Raw genomic sequence first — 24,832 nt, forward strand, 5'->3', positions numbered from 1 at the left:
CTCTCACTCTTATCGGATCCTTATGGAATTCACATTTTCTCATAGTTTACTGGTCCTTTAACAATTGTTAATGATTAAAAGTTAAGTTTTAAGTCTTTTGACAATTTCTGAATGACAAAAAGTAAAAAGTCATTTTTTAATCTATTAAAAACTTACAATTATATATTTAACTATCCATTTAATAAACAATAATTTCAAAATTTTTTTATTTATTATTTTTCTGTATTACGTAATTTATTAAATATTTTTTTTAATTTTTTTAAAAAATTTATTAAATTTTATAATTTTTTATTTGTATTAAATACTTTTTTTTAATTTTTTAATTTAATTTAATTTAATTTTTTTTTAGTTTTTTAAAAAAATGTATTTAATAATGATTAATAAATTACATAATACAAACAAATAATAAATAAAAAAATTAAAAAATTATTGTTTATTTTTTTTCTTATCCTGCCCCTCGACGATCGCCTTGAAATCGAGGTTTCTGGGCGACCGATGCTGTTCGATGTCCACCAGTTGATCCCTTATCCGATCCACTGGACCACTTCCTACCGGCGTTCTGGGTTAACCCCCAGCCAGCGACATTCGCACCAACCCTGCAGCGCCCTCTCCGTCAGTGGACCAGAGTGCGTCTTCGTCGGCGTTGGGAGGACCCATCGACCTTAGCTGATGGCCATGCCTATTCTCTGTACCTTTATCCATTATTTTCCCTATCTAACCAATAACCCAAATGCAATAAATAATAATCAATAATCCAATAAATAAATAATAAATAAATAAGAATAAATAAATATGATAATAAATAAGATAAATAAATAAACAAGAATAACTAACAGTGAAAATATATAACAATTACTCAAGCTACCTATTTAAATTTTCCTATTCTTTTCTCTTTTCAGATTTGGACAAGGGGAGATGGAACTGACCCTCGCCGGTGGACTTCCGACCTAACTCGTTCTCCTAGCCGTTCGTCAACTGGACTGGCTATCACTCGTAGTGATAGCCGCCAGTTAAGGACTTTTTTTGGTTTTACTCCTGCTGGCTTTTCCTTCCCATCGGCATTTTCTATTTTAAATCGCGGTAACCGTGCAGCGCGTAGGGCTGCTACGGGTCATTACCATTTAAGTTTAAAACCGACATAAAATTAAAAATTCAGGAAGGGGAGAAAAACCCAGGAATTTAATACATTCTAAACAAAACGACATTTTTAATAAATAAATAAATAACAAAAAACAAGCTTTCTAACCTAATATATCACAGAATTTATCACAGATTTCTTTCAGTGTACTCGCTATCACACGACGTACCCCGTGATGCAAAACCTGGCTTCTGCCGGGATGCCATCACTGGTTTACTGGAAAACCTGTGACCAGGAGCAATTTGTTGGCAAAATTTTGCTGACCAAGCCTCCTATTCTGTGACGCCGTTTGACTTCCCCGTCATCACTTCCGATGCAATTGCAACCAATTTGCAAGCCACCGTTAGGGATGACGAGGGGAGTCAGGGCCATCAATGGGCGAGACGTCGCCGCCTCGACAATTTTATTGTTTAAATTGAGCGCCACTATGTTACGAACTGCTATTTTTCCCTTTGGCAGTGCCACTAGCTCAGTTTCTCTCAGGGCGGAGTCCCCCTAAGGCCACAGCTCGCAACATAAATATTGACGACTACGCAGTCTCACATCACTAAACTATCGGTCATCACTACATATAAAACGTAAGCAAAGGCAAATTATTACAAGTGACGGAAAATATGGTATGTTTTGGTGGCTATTGATGACTTAGCCGAGCACGCCCACCCAACCAAGGATGCCCCGGAGGATTCCGCAGAGGCATCACCCATTTTCGAACCGTCGGAGTCACTCCTCGCGCTTACATCAGTTCCATCTCCCCCACAGCGACAACTTACTCACACATTTCGGTCTTCAATTACAATTTAATATTCGCAGTAAGTCTTATATATAAACATTGTGATTACCGTACTCCCATCAACTAATTTCTCTTTCTTCAGCCTTAAATATAACAGTTGGCCGCCGTCTCAAACTTAGGCGGTCAAAGCAGAGGAACTTGCTTCCCTGGGAAAAGCTACAGGCGCCGCGGAACTATGCTCCACCAGTCATTTGTTGGTGGAGCTCAACACTAAAACGGGGCGCAAATGAGACACACTATCTGGGTGTCGGGTCACCTGATCCAAAGGAGCTCCCTGGGAAAAGAAGGGACAGGCCAAACATGTAATTGCGCGCTGCAATCTCCCCCACCGAAAACCAAGGCTCGCGAACCTTTTAATAGGCAACACTGAGGACAACTATGGTTTTAGGGTCTGAATCCGGACTAATTCACAAGCGACTACGGGAAGTATTCCGATTAAGACTAACAATGAGATACATATAATTAATTATAACAACAGCCACTTCTAGGCTAGATAACGGGCGATATTCTATCCGAGAGCCTGAGGCCAGCGGCCGTTTAAGCCGGGAAAGCCCCGAGGTTCACCGCCGCGCAAATTGACGCCGTTGGTCCCGAAGGCGAGTGGGACTGACACCCAGGAACGGACTCACCGGGGATGGTTTGCCTGGCGTTGGCGGCGTACGAGAAGGCAGGGTAGGCTGGTTAGAGTACGTCTAAAACGGCTTCAGGGACATCACCACAGGCTCTCGGATCTAGTTTAAGGTGCGTAGGAGAATTTCCAAAATCCCTTCCAACATGAAGTTCCAAAATAAATCTTCCGGGGTCCTTTTTGTTGGGACCCCGGTTGCCCTACAGACAATTATTTGTTAATAAATTACACTATTAACCTAACACGCTAACACTCACTTCTTTCCGTATTTTGCACAAACACTTATTTAGGTAACTCCCGCTGCGTGTGCCTCATTTGACAATATGGCTGCGACTACCTCAATATCTGCCTATCATCATTCTCATCCCGCTATATTCCCTTGCCTCTCCCAAAATTGGGTCATTGGCCATATTCAAGGCCATGGAAGATAATCCCTGAGCGAACCGGGATTAAGCCAAATGGCCAGATCGTCCGCCAGATTCCCCACAGGGGGGCGCCACCGAAACCATCGCCCTATCGTCCTGACATATCGATAGAAAGTATCCCACAATCGACTCCAACTGCAACACCAACCAAAGATTTCGGGAGGCGCTACCTGAAGTCTCCGCAGAACGACGAAATAATTGGTAGCTTTGGAGACACGGTAGGAATCAACACGCACTGATATCGTCCTGCGGGACCCACGCATTACGGGAAGTATTGATGATGTTGCCGCTATGCTCGTATACTTTGTGTGTCCTTCTTTCAGATCACAGCCGGATGTCCCTCGCGTGATACACTCCCAGACTGCGGCCTTGGAGGTCCTCCAAGAAGTATGCATTGCCGCCGACGGATTTGACCACCCTGGCCTTCAGGAACTTGCGAGCAAACTTCGCATTGAAGGATTTGCTGAAGTCACTCAGCACGAAGTTGCGGCGGAAGACTTCTTGGCCTGGTTTAGCGAGTAGCGTACGCGCTCGCTTATCATAGCGTTGCCGGCTCATCTCGTACGCACCCTCCAGCTGCTTCTGAACCTTGGCGTGGATTACCCGAAGCTTATCCTTGGTCTGCATTCCCGCCATCTCGTGGTCGCACAGAGGCCGGAGTTGTCTGGCTAGCTTGTAGCTGGAACCGTTGAGGAACATATGATGGCCGAATACTGTGAAGAACGGCGCTTCTCCGGTAGCCGAATGGACAGCGTTACGGATGGCCACTTCAATCTCCGGCAGATGTGCTTCCCATTCCCGGTGGTCTTCGTCCAAGAAGCTGCGAATCGCTGCCAAGACACTACGGTTAACCCGTTCCGCTGCATTGCTCTGGGGTGAGTATATCGGAGTCCTGATGTGCTGGATACCGAAGCCATCTATCAACTCCTCAAACGCCTTGGATGTGAACTGCTTCCCAATATCCGAATGTATAATTTCAGGCACACCGAACTTGTAAAACACCTCATTCACCAGGAAGGTCACCACGTTTGACGCCGTCGCATCCTTCATGGCCTTTAGGAAGGTGTACTTGGAGAAATGGTCCACCACGATAAAAATCCACGCGTGACCACTCTTAGACCTCGGATACTTGCCCAGGAAATCGATGTAGAGTTTCTGGAATGGCCTTTCCGTTTCTACCCTTTTCCCAATTCCCACCTGCATCCTGAAGTTAGGCGCTTTGGACTCTTTGCACACCTCGCATGCCCGGACGTATTCACGCACCTGGATCGTCATCCCTGGCCAATAGAACTGGCGTCGTATGGTCTCCAACGTCTTCGCCATTCCACCATGGCCAGCCTTGGGGTCCGAATGGGCACGCTCTATCAAGCTATGCGTTAGGCTCTGCGGAATCCACAGCTTCCACTCGGATCCTTCCAGTTCATCGTCCAGATTCGGATTGCCCAAGCGCTTGAAGATCAGTCCGCCGTCAACTTTGAGGTCCGGTAAGTTCTCCCTGTTGGACTCTACATCTTGGAATAACTCCAAATAATCCTCTGCAGCAAACTCGGTCTTCTCGAATCCCAATAACTCCGTCGGATCAATGAGGACTTCCTCGATCCAGCGGGAGAGGGTATCGGCAACTACGTTCTCGCTGCCTTTACGATGCTCAATGCCGAAATCGTAACCCTGCAGCTGTAGAGACCATCTCGCGAGTCGTCCTGACAGATCCTTCAGACTGGCGTGATCAGTGATGCATGTGAACGGCATCCCCTCCACATACGGTCTGAACTTTCGAATGGCAGGGATGGCTGCCAGACACTCCTTCTCCGTGACCGAGTAGTTTACCTGGTGCTTGTTCATCTTGGCCGAGAAGAACGCGATGGGTTGCTCGTCTCCGTCCTGGTTCCGCTGAAACAAAACTGCACCGACGCCAACGAAAGATGCGTCGCACTGGATGAAGAAATGTTTCTTGAAGTCCGCATGAACCAGCTTTAGGTCATCGACTGCCTGTGTTGCGCTGGGATTCAAGGAAAACCTGGTGTTTCCCGTCTTCTTTAAGGCTTCGGAGAGCGGTGCAGCCAGCGTGGCGAAGTTCTTCACAAATCGTCGATACCACTGTAATATGCATGTATTGTGTATCGAATACCCACTGTACCAATACTAACATTGTGCAACAGTGTACTAAAATATATAAAAAGTCCCGGCCATCAAACTCAAGTGGCCAGCCGAAATATGATCATGCCTCAGAGCTTAACATGGGAAATGCAAGTGTCAGCATATTCCCACTGCCTGAGTGCACATATATACAGTACATGTGTATACAACTTCTCTCGCGCTCTTAGCCTTATGTGTGAGCATAGATATTCATATATATTGTTCTTATATACATGTAGCCGCTGCTGACCGCTGCCGGCGTAAGCCGACAGCTCAGCCGCAAAATACTTATTGTAAGCGAGCACTCTCAATCTGGAACTCAAATAATAAAGAACAATATTGGCCTGTTGGCCATCGGATATATTTTGTGTTCATTTATACTTAAAACAACTAACTGAAATATCACGTGGCAACTTCAGATCTTACATGGCGACCGTGAGTGCAGTGAACTGCAAATACACTAATATACTAATTTGACCTGCCATTTAATAATTTAATGGCTTCTTCGAGTGCGTTTGCTGACAGCGAAAACAAAGATTCGCGGAATCCGCCGATTACGGCAGCAACAAAGTTTTAAGCGAGTGGTGTTCGCATAATTTACATCTAAAAACCAACAAAAATGAACTTATAAAAAAAAAACACAAACATCAAATGAGAAAGAAACCATCAATATAAAAAAAGTGTGGGAGGTATGGCAAAACCGCCTACACCTACGTGGGAAAAAGAAGACGCTGAACTACAAGACGCTGCTCCTGTCGAGCAAAGGGACGCACCAAGCCTAAAAGAAGTTTTAGAGGTGTGTCCAACCGATGGACCACGCCCCCTCACAATAGCTGAGTACAGGGCACGGCAGCAGAAGAAAATTAAAACAAAGAAGAAGAGGAGCGGCAGGAGACACAATCTATTGCGCCAACGGAGATTGGCTAAGGATTTAATAAAGACGGCAGCGACAACCGAGGAAGAAAAACAACACGAAGAGCAACTAAGGAAAATCGAGGACCAACTTCGCACTGGTGCGAAGTAACGTAACAAAGGCTGCATTAATTGCCAATGCCTAAGTTACCTTTAATTTAAAAACACTTCTAATCAAGCCGATGCGTGAAAACGCTGCTTGAAAACTACTAACCTCTGTTAGGCTTTCATACTAAAATCATATGGTAGATATTTTAATTATATAGAGCGACACTTTGTAAATCTGCCATGTGAAAATTTAACACAAACAATTTTTTTTCTTCACTTTTTCAAATTCCAATATATCTTTTTTTTTCAAAAAAAAATTTTTTTTTCATGAAAAATAACATCAGTAAAGTATACAAAATTGAAAGTAATAATCAACCATATATACTTGGCATAAAATATAGAACATTGGAAAATATTCACACGATGGGAATTGTAGACACGAAAGTAGTTGACTCTACGGCGAACGTCGTCAACAAAGTAGAATCCGAAAAAGTTGATGTAAAAACTATAACAATACTTTTGATAATAATAGTAATCATAATGTCAGCAAGTGTTTTTCTCAAACTTTATAAATTACACAATAGGTGTTTAAAACAGAGATTCCGGAGTAAAGCAAATGACCTGGACAAAATATAAACAAAAAACTTGCCTAGTTATAATTTCGATTATTATTGAAAGAATATCTAAAAAAAAAAAATTGCTTTTTAAATTCTTAATATTAAATAAACAATTTTAAATAAACAAAATAAAATGAATATAGTAGAGGCAGTAATTGAAACATACATGAGAGATCCTAATTTTAGTGAAAGAATAATAGCCCTGGTCTCAACGACCCCCAAAACCATCTATCAGTTAGAATACTTATATATGTCTATATACAATTTAGAGACCTCACCATTAATACATTGCTCTACTAAACAAAAAGCAATGATATTGAGCACCATCCCAGGTGTACATGTGAGAACAATTAGAGAAGATAACGACCTATTAGGCAGAGCTCTAATTCCTGTAGTTTACAGAAACTAATTCATGTTTATAATATAATGGAATGGCATGAAATATATAAGGAATTAAATACATTCAAAACTGATTTTGACAAATCGTATAAGTCGTTAACACAAAAGCGACCAATACAGAAAAATACAATAAGCAAGCATACAGAAATATTAGTAACCAGCTTTAACAAGGCGCGTATACTAATATACGAGCACAGAGATAGATTAAATAGAAATCATTGGTCTAAGGTATCAAGGTTTCTGACTAGACTACGACTAAATTTAATAACCATAAAGAAAAGGTACAATTTAAATATTGCAATACCAAATATCCTGAACACACCCTTAACAGTAGAAACTGGAGAAGAATCAGACCCACCAGCAGTCGACTCAGTACAAGTAGAAGACTCTGACTCTGATAGCCCAGAAATAGAAGAAAAAGATTTAAATAATCTTACTATCCCAGCTGTACTCTATCGACCTGAAATATCAGATCAGGAAACAGCAGATTCCGATAGCGAATTAGAACAAAAGTCAACAATAATAATGGCAGACGAAACCGTTGCCCAACGGGCATACATCAAGGATATAGTAAACGCTATACCTGAATTTAACGGACAAAAAATTCAACTTCACAGATTTATCACAGCCCTGAAATTGGTAAACCTAACAAAAGGGACATTTGAAGCGATAGCTGTTGAAGTAATAGAATCAAAAATAGTAGGATCAACCCTGTACAAAGTACAAAATGAATCCACCATAAACGACATTATAAAAAAATTGCAAGACACTATTATCGGAGAAACATCCGACGTAGTTAAGGCAAAAATGTCAAAAACTACCCAAAAGGGTAAAACGGCAGAAAAATTTACAACTGAAATTGACAATTTACGAAAGCTACTCGAAGCATCGTATATTGACGAAGGACTACCAGCCGAACATGCGGATAAATTTAGCACAAAGGAAGCTATAAACACAATGGTAAAAAATTGTGAGCATAACCGCATAAAAACCATTCTCGAAGCAGGAAATTTTTCAACAATGAATGAAGCAGTCACGAAGTATTTACAATGTAGTACTGAAATGACTGGCAGTACAAATACTGTTTTCTATACCCGAGGAGGACATTCAAATCGCAATAATAAATTCAGAGGAAATTATCGCGGTAGAGGAAATGGCCGTGGCAACTACCACAATAATGGCTATAACCAAAACAACGGATACTACCAATCCAATGGTTATAATCAAAGCTATAATAACTACACCAATAGAGGTCGTGGAAGTTATAGAGGTAATAACCGTGGTGGATCCAACAATAATAATTATAACAATAATAACAATGCCAACAACAACACTAATAACAATACAAATAATAACTCAAACAGACAGAACACTAACGTTCGTCAAATACAAACTAATTCGGAAAACCAATAAAAACCCTTAAGATAGAAAATACAATAAAAAATACGGTTCATACTCTTAATTTAAATTTCAACCTATTTGTCTCTCTAAAAAATGAAAAATCACGTAAATCATATACATTACTAGTAGATACAGGTGCAGACATATCATTATTAAAAGAAAATACAGATTCATTTCATGATATAGATTGCACAGAAATTTCACAAATATCTGGTATTGGAGAGGGAACAACAAACTCAAAAGGATTAGTATCAATAGAACTTCTTTCAAATAATTACGCTATACCACACAATTTTCATTTAGTAGATGCACAATTTCCGATTCCATGTGATGGAATAATAGGAATAGATTTTATGAAAAAATATAATTGTCAAATTGACCTCACACCAGAAAGCGATTGGCTTATCTTGAGACCAAGCAATATTTGTAATACTATCAACATTCAAATACTTCATACACTTGAAAACAATTTAACAATTTTACCAGCTAGATCCGAAGTTGTCCGAAAAATTAATTTACAATCAGCAACCGGGTATATATTCATATCAAACCAAGAAATAGAAAATGGAATTTTTATTGGAAACTCCATCGCAGATTCTAAAAATACATTTATCCGAATTCTTAATACAACTAATAAAGACACAATAATTAAATTAGATGCAATAAAAATCGAACAGCTAGATAATTACAATATAATAATTCCAGAGACAAATCCCAACCACATAGAAACCCTAACCAAACTGAAGAAAAACTTTCCATCTCAGTTTAAATCAGTACTCACAGAATTATGCACCAAATATACAGATATTTTCGGAGTAGAATCAGAATCAATAACTACTAACAATTTTTACAAACAAAAAATACGAATGAAAGATGATGAACCAGTATATATAAAAAATTACAGAATTCCACACAGTCAAAAACAAGAAGTAGAAAAACAAGTCGAAAAACTTATTAAAGATAAAATAGTAGAACCATCAGTCTCAGAGTATAATAGCCCACTATTAATTGTACCAAAGAAATCTCTACCAGATTCAAATGATAAAAGATGGCGTTTAGTAATCGACTATCGCCAAATAAATAAAAAAATTTTATCCGATAAATTTCCACTCCCAAGAATAGACGATATTCTTGACCAATTGGGTAGAGCTAAATACTTTTCATGTTTAGATCTGATGTCAGGATTTCATCAAATAGAACTCGAAGAAAATTCTAGAAATATAACGTCCTTTTCCACCAGTAATGGCTCTTATCGTTTCACTAGATTACCTTACGGTTTAAAAATAGCACCTAACTCTTTTCAAAGGATGATGACAATCGCATTTTCAGGCATTGAACCTTCTCAAGCATTCTTGTACATGGATGACCTAATTGTCATCGGATGTTCTGAAAAACACATGATTAAAAACCTTACAAACGTTTTTGATTTATGTAGAAAGCACAACCTTAAATTACACCCTGAAAAGTGTTCATTTTTCAGGCATGAAGTAACCTTCCTAGGTCACAAGTGCACTGACAAAGGTATTCTACCAGACAGTAAAAAATACAGCGTTATAGAAAAATACCCAGTCCCAACCGACGCAGACAGCGCTAGAAGATTCGTAGCATTTTGTAATTACTACAGGCGTTTTATTAAAAATTTCTCCGACTACTCACGTCATATAACAAGACTGTGCAAAAAGAATGTAAAATTCGAATGGACAGATGAATGTCAAAAGGCATTTGATTATCTGAAAGTCCAACTGATGAAACCCACATTACTACAATACCCCGATTTTGATAAAGAATTTTGTATAACAACCGATGCAAGCAAAAAAGCATGCGGAGCGGTTTTAAGTCAAAACTATAATGAAATACCACTACCAGTTGCATACGCATCAAGATCATTCACAAAGGGAGAAAGTAATAAAAACACAACAGAACAAGAATTAGCAGCTATTCACTGGGCAATAAACCATTTTCGTCCATATATTTATGGCAAACATTTCACAGTTAAAACAGATCATAGACCACTAACATATTTGTTCTCAATGACTAACCCAAGTTCAAAATTAACTCGCATGAGACTCGATTTGGAAGAATACGACTTTACCGTAGAATATCTTAAGGGGAAAGACAATCACGTAGCGGATGCATTATCCCGCATAAATATAGACGAACTAAAAGAAATAAATAGAAACATATTGATGGTACAAACTAGATCATCAAAAAGACAGGAAAACATCTGGCCAGATGAAAACAAAAAATTGCATACAAATATAAAGGAACCTTATCAAATGATAAAGGAGCCCAATAAAAATATAAAAGAGCCCAATGTCTATGAAGTCGTTAGTAATAACGATGTAAAGAAATTCGTGAAACTAAAAATAAATCATTCCAAATGTTTATTTAAACAAGGAAAAATATTTATTTCACAATTTCCAATTAATGATTTGTATTCTAATGAGAATCTTGACCTAGCTCAATTTTTTCAAAGGCTTAATTCAGAAGCCAGTTTACAAAAAATTGTTAATTTACAGGTGTCACCAAGTGAACAAATTTTCGAATATGTATCACTCAACAATTTTAAAAATATGGGCAATGAATTATTAAAAAATTTAAAAGTAGCGCTACTAACAAAAGTGACCCAAATAGACAAAAAAGATACAAATCTTATAAATGCAATCCTGTCAAAATACCATGACGATCCAATCAAAGGAGGCCACACAGGAATTACGCGTACCCTGTTAAAAATCAAAAAATTATACTATTGGCCCCAAATGACTAAAACAATAACAAAATATGTAAAAACATGTATGAAATGCCAAAAAGCAAAAACAACAACACATACAAAAGCACCAATGATTTTAACAAACACCCCTGACAAAGCTTTTGACACTGTTCTTATAGACACCATTGGACCATTACCTCGTACGATAAATGGCAATGAATACGCAGTCACTATAATCTGTGACCTCACCAAATATCTTGTTACTGTACCAGTTGCAGATAAAAGCGCAAAAACAGTTGCTAAAGCAATATTTGAATCCTTTGTACTCAAGTACGGTCCTATGAAGACGTTCATAACGGATAAAGGTACTGAATACAAAAATGAACTAATACAAGACTTATGCAAGTATATGAAAATAAGTAATATACAATCCACAGCTTATCACCACCAGACTTTAGGAACAATAGAACGAAGCCATCGAACATTCAATGAATACATTCGTTCGTATATTTCAATTGATAAAAATGATTGGGATATATGGTTGAATTATTTTACCTATTGTTTCAATACTACACCTTCGACAGTCCATGAATACTGTCTTTACGAACTAGTTTATGGAAAAATGCCAAAACAATTCCAAGAATTTGACAAATCAACTGTAGTCGAACCAGTCTATAATATAGATGACTATGCAAAAGAATTTAAATTCAGATTGCAAATGGCACAAAACAGAGCCAAACAGTTAATAGAAAAAGAAAAAGTAAAAAGAAAATCTGAATATGACAAACAAATTAATGATATACAATTAGAAATAGGAGATTTAGTTATGCTAAAAAATGAAACAGCTCATAAGCTAGAAAATAGATATTTAGGACCATACAAAGTTATAAATGTAGAAGATAGAAATAACATTAAAATAGATACAGGAAAAAAGAACTTCCAAGTAGTAAATAAAAACAGGTTAAAAATTTATAGACATTAACATCCGTATATAAAAAAAAAAAAAACGGCCTGATCAACCGAAACAAAAAAAAATTTTATATTCATCCAATTTTCATATTATTTTATTAATAAAAATAATTATCATAGGTTTTAAATACAATAATAATAAATCAACATTTTCTGATTCGAAAAAAAAAAAAATTTTTTTTTACAAATATATAATAAAAAACAAAAAAAAATATATTTTATCTATATTTTCCAATTTTTATATTTTTTATACAAAACAATTTTTAACAATTTTTAAATTCTAAAATATATATTATCAAAAAAAAAAAAAGAAAAAGAAAAATTTTTTTAATTTTTTTAATAAATATTTTCAAACATACATTTTATGACTAGAAAATAATTTTATTTTACTACACTTACAATTTTTATACATATATATCTATATTCCTATTAAAATAACTTCATAATATTACGTTATTTTTCAAAAGGAGGGAGATGTAATATGCATGTATTGTGTATCGAATACCCACTGTACCAATACTAACATTGTGCAACAGTGTACTAAAATATATAAAAAGTCCCGGCCATCAAACTCAAGTGGCCAGCCGAAATATGATCATGCCTCAGAGCTTAACATGGGAAATGCAAGTGTCAGCATATTCCCACTGCCTGAGTGCACATATATACAGTACATGTGTATACAACTTCTCTCGCGCTCTTAGCCTTATGTGTGAGCATAGATATTCATATATATTGTTCTTATATACATGTAGCCGCTGCTGACCGCTGCCGGCGTAAGCCGACAGCTCAGCCGCAAAATACTTATTGTAAGCGAGCACTCTCAATCTGGAACTCAAATAATAAAGAACAATATTGGCCTGTTGGCCATCGGATATATTTTGTGTTCATTTATACTTAAAACAACTAACTGAAATATCACGTGGCAACTTCAGATCTTACACCACCCAGCAGTGCCAAGGAAGGCTCTTACTTCCTTCATTGATTTCGGGTAAGGCATCTTCTGAATTGCCGACATTCGTCCAGGATCCATCCGCAGGAGTCCCCCTCCGACTATAAACCCCAGGTACGTTAAAGACTTAAAGCAAAACTTCGACTTCTTTAACCCAATCCTGCTGCTTTCAGACTTTAGGCTACCCGAAGCAAGTACCTCAGGTGCGTCTGGAAATCTAAGCTCCGCTGGTATCACCCGATCCATAAGTCGCACCAAGCGTTGTGCCGCGTTGCACAGTCCAAATGGCATCATCCGGAACTGGTACAACGGTCTGCCTGAAACCGTGAACGCCGTGTACTCCTTGCTTTTGTCATCCAGTTCGATCTGCCAGAACGCAAACTTGAGATCTACGCTGGAGATGTAATGCGTCTGATCTATCCTGGAGAGGATTTCATCGATACTGGGCAAAGGATATGCATCCTTGACTGTCAGTGCGTTCAGCTTACGGGCATCCAGACAGAACCTGTCTTTCCCGGGCTTCGACACCACCGTTGTGCGATTGCTCCACGGGCCTTTGCTCTCCTCGATGACCCCCAGTTCGAGCATCTTATCGATTTCATCCTCGACCACCTTCTGCTTCGCCGGAGACATCGGATACGGACGATTTTTGGACACCCGGGCTCCCTCGATCAGCTCGATGGAATGCTTTTCCATGTTGATGGTTCCGAGGCCATCCCGTTCGAAGGTAATAAACTCCTCCTTGACCTTCTCCAATGCCTTCTTTTCTTCCGCAGAAAGGCTCCAGGATTCGGGTTCCTCCTTCATCTCGTCCTCATCCTCCTGATCGGCGTAGTGTTCCATCTGGCTGGCATGGATTTCTTCAGCTGCCTTGACGACTCTCGGAACCGGGTTTCCTACGACGGCTGGAGCTAGTCCAAACGCACGCCAGAAGTCGACTCCGAAGTACGCCGCTTGTTCCAGGTATGGGCAAAGGTAGAACATGATACGCTTGCTCACGACTTTGTACCAGGGACCGTAAATAACACTGGTCGACAAAAAAAAAGCCCAAGAATAAAAGCTACCAAACCTGAAAGGATTTTAGCTGTAGATTACTACCTCATACTTGGAAACTTTCCATCACGTCGAAGTTTTGAGAAATCCGTGGTCAAAGTTCCGAATTTTCGATTTTTAGGCACTTTTTGCGGCTTAATAGTAAGAAAACCTTTCGTAGCCCAGAGCCACAATTTAGCGGAAGTGGTACCTTGAACCTTTAACTTCAAGAGTGTCCAATCACAAAGCTGGGCGACCTCTATATCTTTAGCTACAATCGATTTTACAGAAGTACTTTTTGTCACTTTTTTTCATCTATAGTAGCCTGATATTTTCCTTGTTGAACTGAGACCCGTACACATACAATACATTAAAAATATCAGGCTACTATAGATGAAAAAAAGTGACAAAAAGTACTTCAGTAAAATCCATTGTAGCTACAAAAGTAGAGGTCGCCCAACTGTGTGATTGGACAATCTTGAAGTTAAAGGTTCAAAGTACCTTTTCCGCTAAATTGTGGCTCTGGGCTACGAAGGGTTTTCTTACTATTAAGTAGCAAAAAGTGCCTAAAAATCGAAAATTTGGAACTTTGACCACGGATTTCTCAAAACTTCGACGTGATGGAAAGTTTCCAAGTATGAGGTAGTAATCTACAGCTAAAATTCTTTCAGGTTTTGTAGCGTTTATTCTTGGGCCAAGAAAAAGTCTTGATTTTGTCGACCTGTGTAATCATTATTTGAGATTTTTATTTTAAAAGGCCTACTGAGGTTTTTACATATTTTAATCAACAATTTAACTGGTTTTTATGCACTTTATAGACATAAACAAATAACAGTTAATTTGCTTTCCAGATTTGTTGAAATGCATATACTTTATGAACAAGAGTAAAAAGAACGTTATTTTTGACGTTTAAAACAAAATATCACAGTAGTCTTTTTAAAATAAAAATCTCAAATAATGATTATTTACGGTCCCTGCTTTGTACTTCACAGGTAGCTCCACGCGTCCGATAATTGAACGATCCTCGCCAGAAGCCGTCCGGACCACCGAGAAATACGGCTGAGCCATCACCCCCAGCGTTTCCACGAGCTCTCTGCAATGTTTGCCCAGCACGCTAACACTGGCCCCCGTGTCTAACAAGCCGGTGAGCAGCTTGCCCATGACCTCAACGTCGGCAAAGGGTCTAGGATCGCCGGAATCGATGCGCTTCACGGCAGCCACCACCTCGTCGGGATCTTCGCTGCCTAAAGCGTTCCCTTGCCTTCTGGACTCTCCGTGAGACGATACGCATGCCGCTCAGTTGATGTTCTGCAAAGATCCTGTTTCGCGCTTCCATGTATCACCGTAGCCGTTTTTCAGCCGGTAGGTATCTTAACGAGTACTTATTCCTATTAGCTTGGTTATGTATGTTATTCTCTGTGTTTATATTAGGAACTACTCCGTGGGATTCCAAGCTGGGCGAGTCCCTCCCACCTTTTGACTGCCCAGTCGACCGTTCTCCACACACTTTGGGCATTTTGGAGTAATGGTGTCCGGTCTGCCGCACTTGAAGCAGAACCTCTTTTACTCCTCAGACGGGCAGTCTCGGAATCCGTGCTCCGCGGCTCCGCAATTCCAGCAGCCTGGCTTAAAAGGGTTTCTAGGCCGTCCACGGATCTCGTCCACTTCGAGGATCTCCTGCTCGTCGACTTCGTCCGGTATGCGCGCTTCGCTGACCCGCAACTTGTTCAGCTGCCCGTACGCAGCGCGTCCTCGACGACCGAAGGTCTTCTCCACTTCGACGCATTCCTCCCGAAGTTCATCCACCGTGAGTACATTCATCGCGTAGACACACCTGGCTATCCCATCCCTCAAGCCCTTTTTCACCACCTTCACCAATTGCCGCTCTGGCATTGGTTTTTTCAGGCGGGAGGCGAGTTGCTGAATTGCGTGAATGCAGTCATCCACGCTTTCTCCTGGCTGCTGCTCACGCTGTAGTAGCTCGTGCATCCTTTCGTGCTCCGTCTGATGACCACGGAACCGATCCATCAGAGCCCTGCGCAGCTGGTGCCAAGTGTCCACCCTGGCTTGGCGTACATGGACACAATACCACTCCCTCGCTCTGCCCGATAGGAGGGCGTGAAAGTTTCGCAGAACTTCATTCCACGGACACTGATGCTGCCGCTGCAGGAACTCCAGACGGAACACGAAATCGTCGACGGAATTGCGGTCGTCCTCGCCGTCGAAGGAGACATTCCAGCGGTCCACTCGGATCCATCTGTTCCCGTTGCCAGCTCCCGAGTTGGCGTAAAGCCGCGGCTCGTCCCGGAAATCTGCCGAGCGTGGCGATCGTTCCTGCCGGGTGGAGGGTACTCCGGATCCTCGCTCTGGCTGCTCTCTACTCCCGGAGACTCGTTCACCAGTGGCCGAGGTCGCTGCCTGGGTGGCAGCTCTGGAGGCCTTCGGATGCCTCTGTCCGACTCCTGCCGCTGATGGACTTCACCTGCTGCTGGGGCGACTTTTGGACCCGTTGGCCTGGACAACAGCGATCCCTGGCGATCCTCGCTCTCTTGTAGCGGCTGCGGTCTGCCCTCGGCTGGCCGAAGGACGTCGTTCAGCAACTTCATCATGTCCATGAATCCGTTCCTGATCTCCTCTCTCAACGTCTGGCTAATCCCAGACTCCTGGGACGCGCGGAATGTTTGTGCCGCTTGTGCTAGTGCTGCATTCGCCGCCGACTCAGCTGCCGAATCTCGTTCCAGGTTTGGCCCCTGAGGATCCTTCTGCTCCGAAACCGCCAGTTTATCCTGCCCCTCGACGATCGCCTTGAAATCGAGGTTTCTGGACGACCGATGCTGTTCGATGTCCACCAGTTGATCCCTTATCCGATCCACTGGACCACTTCCTACCGGCGTTCTGGGTTAACCCCCAGATAAAGATAAGATAAATAAATAAACAAGAATAACTAACAGTGAAAATATATAACAATTACTCAAGCTAACTAATTAAATTTTCCTATTCTTTTCTCTTTTCAGATTTGGACAAGGGGAGATGGAACTGACCCTCGCCGGTGGACTTCCGACCTAACTCGTCCTCCTAGCCGTTCGTCAACTGGACTGTCTATCACTCGTAGTGATAGCCGCCAGTTAAGGACTTTGGCTGGTTTTACTCCTGCTGGCTTTTCCTTCCCATCGGCATTTTCTATTTTAAATCGCGGTAACCGTGCAGCGCGTAGGGCTGCTACGGGTCATTACCATTTAAGTTTAAAACCGACATAAAATTAAAAATTCAGGAAGGGGAGAAAAACCCAGGAATTTAATACATTCTAAACAAACCGACATTTTAAATAAATAAATAACAAAAAACAAGCTTTCTAACCTAAAATATCACAGAATTTATCACAGATTTATCACACGACGTACCCCGTGATGCAAAACCTGGCTTCTGCCGTGATGCCATCACTGGTTTACTGGAAAACCTGTGACCAGGAGCAATTTGTTGGCAAAATTTTTCTGACCAAGCCTCCTATTCTGTGACGCCGTTTGACTTCCCCGTCATCACTTCCGATGCAATTGCAACCAATTTGCAAGCCACCGTTAGGGATGAAGAGGGGAGTCAGGGCCATCAATGGGCGAGACGTCGCCGCCTCGACAATTTTATTGTTTAAATTGAGCGCCACTATGTTACGAACTGCTATTTTTCCCTTTGGCAGTGCCACTAGCTCAGTTTCTCTCAGGGCGGAGTCCCCCTAAGGCCACAGCTCGCAACATAAATATTGACGACTACGCAGTTAATTAGAAACAAACGCAATTGCTTTCAATTATAAACTTTATTAGATTTTTCTCATAGACGCTGGCACGTCTTCTTCTTCTGTCGTCAGATTCGTACTGACATTCGCATTATTAATAAAACCAAAGTGGCAACGCTGATAAAGTATACATAAAAAAGAGTAATTTAAATCGCAGCCGGGAAAATTCAAAATTAAGCGGTTGTTCCTCAACATACCGCCCGGCCCTGAAACTCCGTTTCAGAACTCGGTAACGGAGCAATTTTGGTAATCGGACGTGTTATTTCTGCACCTGATATTTTCAATTTAACTGAGCGTACCAAGCCATCCGCCCCGGGATATGTCTCTATAATTCGTCCCAAAATCCAGGAGGCGGGGGGTGTGTTTGAGTCCTTCACTAAAACCATGTGTCCACATTCCAGATTTGGGAGTCGTGTGGTCCATTTTGGGCGTTGTTGTAAGGTGGTCAAATACTCCTGGTGCCAACGCTTCCAAAACCCTTGAAGAAATGACTGAGAATGTTGCCAGTAGCTCAATCGATTGGTTGGCACTGTTCCAAGGTCTCCTTCCGGTACTAAGGTGTACGGACGACCAATAAGCAGGTGGGCAGGAGATAAGTACCCAAGATCGGTGTCGGATGTTGAATACAGTGGACGCGAATTGACCACGGCCTCAACTTGTGCTAACAAAGTATGCATTTGCTCGAAAGTGAGAGTGGCGTTGCCTAGTACTCTGTGAAGATGCATCTTAACCGATCGCACTGCGGACTCCCATTTGCCACCCCAATGTGGAGCATGTGGCGGTATAAAGTTCCACTTTATGCCTTCTGATGCAAGTGCTTGTTCAATGGTGTCGTTATGCAGCTGTGATCGAAGAAATTGTTCCATTTCATTTAGCTGACGCTTAGCACCAACAAAGTTTCGCCCGTTATCGCTAAACATTTCTGTGCATTTTCCGCGACGGGAAATGAAACGGCGTAGGGCTGCCAAGAAGGTTTCCGTACTAAGGTCAGTTGCCAATTCCAGATGAAGTGCTGAGGTAACCATACAAACGAAAAGGCATATGTAGCCCTTCTCCTTGCGGGGATTGCGACCCTTGTGTACTTTAAGGATCATAGGTCCCGCATAGTCGCATCCCGTATTTTGAAACGGGTATGCTTGACGAACTCTGGTAGTGGGAAGGTCCGCCATAAACTGATGAGCAGTATGTTGACGTTGCTTAAAACAATTCAGACAGTTATGTGTAACCTTTCGAATCAGGTTTCGTGCACCTAAAATCCAAAAGTTTTGACGAATTATGGCAAAGAGTGCCGATACGCCCGGATGCAGGTGTAACCTGTGCTCATTCTCTACAATGAGGTATGTGATACGATGCGTTTTGGGCATAATGACCGGATGCTTGGCAGAAAAGGTCAATTCCGAGTTGCTTAATCGTCCACCCACACGCAGAAGTCCGTTGTTGTCCAAAATTGGTGAAAGTGTGCGCAGCTTGGAATCCTTCCCTAAAGGGCGTCCATTCTTTAACCGATCACGGTCATCTTCAAATGCTGCCTGAACATGTTGAACACAGTAGGTACGTGCTTCAAATATTTCTTGAAAGCACAAAGATATCGAACTGGGTGTATGTTGGGATCCTCGACGACGAATAAACCGCAATACATAGGCCATGATGCGAACAAGTCTCAGCCAGGATGAGGTGCGATCAGCCAGTTCGTCTATTACGGATTTTACAGGAACAGTGTCACCCTTGGTTATCAGTGCGATGGTTTTAACCTCTTCATTGATTCGATCATCTGCAACGGAACTAGAAATTTGTGAGCATGGTTGAGTTACCAGATTTAGGTCTTCGTCGTGCAGCCATTCTGGGCCCTTCCACCAAAGGTCAAACTTGAGAAGTTCTGAAGCCATCATTCCTCTGGAAGCGCAATCGGCAGGGTTTTGCTTCGTGTTGACGTGGTGCCAAGCATGTCGGGGTATAATTTCCAAAATCTCTGCAGTGCGATTGGCGACGAATGTTTTTAATTTGGACGGAATGAGCGACAGCCAAGCCAGGACGATCGTAGAATCGGACCATGCGTGAACGGTGATTGGGATATGCTTTAATGCAGCCCTGATAGATGCAACTAGTCGACTCAAAAGCAACGCCCCACAAAGCTCCAATCGAGGCAATGACTGCTGTTTAAGTGGTGCCACGCGTGTCTTTGCAGCGAGAAGGCACACCTCGAAGCTGCCGTCCGGAAGTTTGACTCGGCTGTATACAACTGCGGAGTAGGCCTTTATCGATGCATCTGAGAATGCATGCAACTCAATAGGTCCAGAAGTGTAGCCCAGATGCCTCTTTACCTGCAAGTCAGATAGTTTGGTAATATCCTTTCGGTATTTCTGCCACAGTTCCGTCAAATTAACGGGCAATGGTGAGTCCCAGTTCAGGTCAAGCAGCCATAACTCTTGGAACAATATTTTAAATTGAACAACTACCGGCGCTAGTAACCCGAGCGGATCGAAAATCCGAGAGACATCGGACAACACCTGGCGCTTCGTACACTCTGCGGTTTCGATCAGATTGACGTTGTATACCAATATGTCAGGATCTGGTTTCCAATGAATACCAAGCACCTTCTTTGTTTCATCTTTCGACATGCTTATAACATCTGGGTTTAGACTCGTCTTAGAGCCACCAATCAATTCGCTGTTAGATTCCCATTTTCCCAGCTCAAGTTGTGCGTGTTCAAATAGTCTTACGAGTTCATCCTTTCGTTGTATCAGCTCACCTTCCGTGCTTGCCCCCGTTAAAACATCATCCACGTAAAAATCCTCAAGAACATTTCTTGCAGCATCAGGATAATCTTGCTTGTAGTCGTTTGCCAGTTGCTCAAGTACTCTTACAGCCAGAAATGGAGCGCAGGCCGTGCCATATGTTACAGTACACAACTGATAATGGGCTAGTTCTTCTTTAGGATCCTGTCTCCATAAAATTCTTTGGTAGTTTCGATGTTTAGTGGAAACCCATACCTGACGAAACATTTTAACAATGTCCGCAGAAAACACATATGGATAAATGCGAAATCGAAGGCAAACAGCAAACAGGTCTCGCTGAATACTCGGTCCCACATGCAGCGCATCGTTTAGCGACTTGCCATGTCGGTCTTTGTAAGACCCATCGAACACCACTCGTAGTTTTACACCAGAAACCGGGTGATGAGGCATATAAAATGTACGCCTATCTGAAGAATGTATTTCTTGCGGTTCGAGCTTTCGCATGTGCCCCAGAACTTCGTAATCGTGCATAAATTTAACGTACTGTGCTTTCAGGTTCGTGTCTCTTTGCAGGCGTCTTTCTAGAGAGTTAAATCGCGCCATTGCTCCTTGAAGTGTGTCTGCAAATTCTGTAAGTTGGTCTTTAAATGGTAGCTCTACACAGTATCTTCCATGGTCATCTCGCGAGTGAGTTTCACAAAAATGCGCCTCAACTTTAGAGTTCTCTGGGTCTGGTGGAATGTTTGCAGACACATTCTCGAGCTCCCAAAACCTTTGGAGGGAAACGTCAATGTCGAATGTTGAAAGTAGCGATGTTGCAGCTACTGGACTTGAAAGCATTGTTGATGTAATTACCCATCCAAAGATTGTTGATACAGCGATTATGTTGCCATGATTGTCAAATTTCTTTTGTCCAGAAAAAGCAGTCCATACATAATTACTTCCGAGCAGAATATCAACCTCTGATTTGGTGTTGAACATTGAATCTGCTAACGGAAGACCATCGAAGATCTTCAAAGCTGCTGTGTCGATATTGTTCCTTGGCAGCGATGATGTGATTTTGACTAAAACGTGAGCAGTTACAATCAACTCATCTTGTGACACTCTTGATTTAAGGTTAAGAATGCTTAAGCCCCTTGTCGTTTCCGCCTTAACTGATGATATTCCAGATACGAGTATTCGGGACGGTGATCGCATAATTCCAAGTTCCTTGATGCACCTTTCCGATATGTAGGATAGTTCGGACCCAGTGTCTAAAAGCACCCGACAAACTGTATATGTACCGCTTGCATTAAGTACATGAACCAACGCAGTAGGGAGTGTTCCTCTTATTTGAGATGGTGGACGGCTATCAAGTCGTTCATCAGGTGCTAGTGCAATGTGGCTCATTGAAACCAGCAAAACATTCTGGTCCTGTTCATCCTGCACCGTCATTGATACGCTTGGCTGACTTTGGGTTACAACAGGCTGACTAGAGGAGACTTGCAAATGAATCAGAGAATGATGTTTGCCATGGCAGTGTCTGCAGCGATATTTTGATTCACATCTGGCAAACACATGATCTGGCTTTAAACAATTAAAGCATAGTCGCTTCTCTTTGACAAAAGCATGGCGCTGTTCGACAGAAAGCCCAAGGAAGTGTCCGCAATCGTACAGTGAATGATCATCTGATCTGCATTGAACACATTTAAAACTCTGTCCAGCTGATACAAATGATCGTGCAGCTCCTCTTGTGTTCTGTCCATACGAGGCGGTGGTTGGCTCATGATGGCTAAGCTCGAACTCCTCACATCGAGCATCCAGGAATCCAAAAAGGTCTTCAATTCTTGGAGATGTCAAATCTCGACTGAAGTCCACCCACTTGCGTCTCGACTCCGAATCGATTTTTGCCAAAAGCAGGTGTATTACCCAACAGTCTCGTCCAGTTTGTCCTACTGCGTCCAATCCACGCACAATTTCATTCGCACCATCAGAAATCTTTCTCAAAATGCCCACGTTTGTAGACTTCGCTATGGGCAGATTTATAAAAGATTCTAAAAGTGAATTAACAACATGACGGGGTCGATCGTAGCGCTCTATCAAGCGTGCCCATGCTGCGTCATATGCTGCCTCCGTGATAGGCAAATGACTAATCAATCTAAGCGCATCTCCCTCCAGAAACGACTTCAGATATTGGAATTTTTGTCCTTTTTTTAAATATTCCTTTAGGTGGATTGCGTGCTCGTACAGATCCTTAAACGCTGGCCATTCCTTATAATCGCCACCGAAGGTTTTGATCTGGAGTTTGGGTAACTGCACATCTCTGCCTGGCGCCACTGCTTCAGTACTCGTTGGAAAGCGTTCATAAAACTCCCTCTGCAGTTGGAGTTGTTGTTGTAATGCCTGTGAAATTGCGTCGTTACCAATTTCATCACGTTCTGCAATTTTTACCGTTTGTGTTGCACCAGCCTGCTCTTTTATCTGTGTGTATAGCAGCTGGGCTCGCACAAATTTGCCTTCATACAAGTTACAGTCACTCATGGGATCAACATAACCTTCAGATTCCGTAAAGTCGAACATGTCATCCGTGGATCGGTCGAACTCTGCCCAAACGGCTTGGAGTCTCGCCATCATAATGTCAGCAACATTTGCGTTGCACTCCGCTGTGGGATTCTCGGCAAACGAAAGCAGTCGTGTCAGACTGCTCTTTTGTTTGCTCCTTATTAACTTTAGTTTTTCCATTTCGAACTTTCACACATTGAGTAAACCGATCAGCGACAGATCCGGCTCGAAGGACCATTTATAATTAGAAACAAACGCAATTGCTTTCAATTATAAACTTTATTAGATTTTTCTCATAGACGCTGGCACGTCTTCTTCTTCTGTCGTCAGTTTCGTACTGACATTCGCATTATTAATAAAACCAAAGTGGCAACGCTGATAAAGTATACATAAAAAAGAGTAATTTAAATCGCAGCCGGGAAAATTCAAAATTAAGCGGTTGTTCCTCAACAGCAGTCTCACATCACTAAACTATCGGTCATCACTACATATAAAACGTAAGCAAAGGCAAATTATTACAAGTGACGGAAAATATGGTATGTTTTGGTGGCTATTGATGACTTAGCCGAGCACGCCCACCCAACCAAGGATGCCCCGGAGGATTCCGCAGAGGCATCACCCATTTTCGAACCGTCGGAGTCACTCCTCGCGCTTACATCAGTTCCATCTCCCCCACAGCGATAACTTACTCACACATTTCGGTCTTCAATTACAATTTAATATTCGCAGTAAGTCTACAGTAAAGCTACAGGCGCCGCGGAACTATGCTCCACCAGTCATTTGTTGGTGGAGCTCAACACTAAAACGGGGCGCAAATGAGACACACTATCTGGGTGTCGGGTCACCTGATCCAAAGGCAACACTGAGGACAACTATGGTTTTAGGGTCTGAATCCGGACTAATTCACAAGTGACTACGGGAAGTATTCCGATTAAGACTAACAATGAGATACATATAATTAATTATAACAACAGCCACTTCTAGGCTAGATAACGGGCGATATTCTATCCGAGAGCCGGAGGCCAGCGGCCGTTTAAGCCGGGAAAGCCCCGAGGAATGGTGACGGTTTATAAAAGGGCGTGGCGGTTCACCGCCGCGCAAATTGACGCCGTTGGTCCCGAAGGCGAGTGGGACTGACACCCAGGAACGGACTCACCGGGGATGGTTTGCCTGGCGTTGGCGGCGTACGAGAAGGCAGGGTAGGCGGGTTCGAGTACATTTAAGACAGCTTCAGGGACATCACCACAAGCTCTCGGATCCAGTTTAAGGTGCGTAGGAGAATTTCCAAAATCCCTTCCAACATGAAGTTCCAAAATAAATCTTCCAGGCCCTTTTTGTTGGGACCCCGGTTGCCCTACAGACAAATATTTGTTAATAAATTACACTATTAACCTAACCCGCTAACACTCGCTTCTTTCCGTATTTTGCACGAACACTTATTTAGGTAACTCCCGCTGCGTGTGCCTCATTTGACAATATGGCTGCGACTACCTCAATATCTGCCTATCATCATTCTCATCCCGCCATATTCCCTTGCCTCTCCCAAAATTGGGTCATTGGCCATATTCAAGGCCATGGAATATAATCCCTGAGCGAACCGGGATTAAGCCAAATG

The 24,832-nt window shown here is 41.9% G+C and overlaps 1 protein-coding gene across 1 annotated transcript in view; it reads right to left on the bottom strand.

Moving 5' to 3' along the window:
- LOC138912343 (kelch-like protein 10) overlaps positions 1-24,832 on the bottom strand; it is a 250,872-nt gene that overhangs the window by 131,868 nt on the left and 94,172 nt on the right. The window lies entirely within an intron of this gene.

The sequence above is a fragment of the Drosophila takahashii genome, chromosome 2R (genome assembly GCF_030179915.1).
Source record: "Drosophila takahashii strain IR98-3 E-12201 chromosome 2R, DtakHiC1v2, whole genome shotgun sequence".
In the NCBI taxonomy this organism is placed as follows: Eukaryota; Metazoa; Arthropoda; class Insecta; order Diptera; family Drosophilidae; genus Drosophila; species Drosophila takahashii.